The sequence below is a fragment of the Galeopterus variegatus genome, unplaced genomic scaffold (genome assembly GCF_000696425.1).
Source record: "Galeopterus variegatus unplaced genomic scaffold, G_variegatus-3.0.2 Scaffold1571, whole genome shotgun sequence".
NCBI classification, from domain to species: Eukaryota; Metazoa; Chordata; class Mammalia; order Dermoptera; family Cynocephalidae; genus Galeopterus; species Galeopterus variegatus.
The window spans coordinates 203,106-203,784 of NW_007727682.1; positions in this window are offsets into that span (position 1 = coordinate 203,106).

The following is a 679-nucleotide window of genomic DNA, read 5'->3' on the forward strand; positions in this document are numbered from 1 at the left end:
CTGAAAGACAAACTATGGTTATCTAAACTGGCACAGCTGGCAGATGCTTTCTCAAAAATGAACAGGGTGAGGACTGGCCAGTTAGCTCGTCTGGTTAGAGCATGGTGCTGATAACACCAGGGTTGGGGTTTTGGATCCCTGGACTGGTCAGCTGCCAAAAAAAAAGAAAAGAAAAAAATTAACACAGTGATCCTGTCTCTCCAGGCTTCAAGGAAAACAATAGACAGTATTTGTTGCCAGTGATAAAATTTGAGCTTCCAAGAGAAATCAGAGCTCAACAGCTTGCTAACATTTAAGGGACATTGCTGATAAGATCAGCGGTTAATCGAATAAAGAAATGTGTCAACATTTGGAAGATCTGCATAACTCAGTAAACCAATGTCTTCCAAACGACCATATGTATGATTTTCCAAAATCATGCATGCATAAAGAGTCCACTAAAAATGAAAGATATAGGGCCGACCCCTTGGTGCACTGGGGAGAGTGCGGCACTGGGAGCACAGCAACGCTCCCGCCGCGGGTTCGGATCCTATATAGGAATGGCCAGTGCGCTCACTGGCTGAGCGCGATGTGGGCGACACCACACCAAGGGTTGCGATCCCCTTACCAGTCACGAAAAAGACCAACAAAAAAAAAAAAAAAAAAAAATATATATATATATATATATATATATATATAT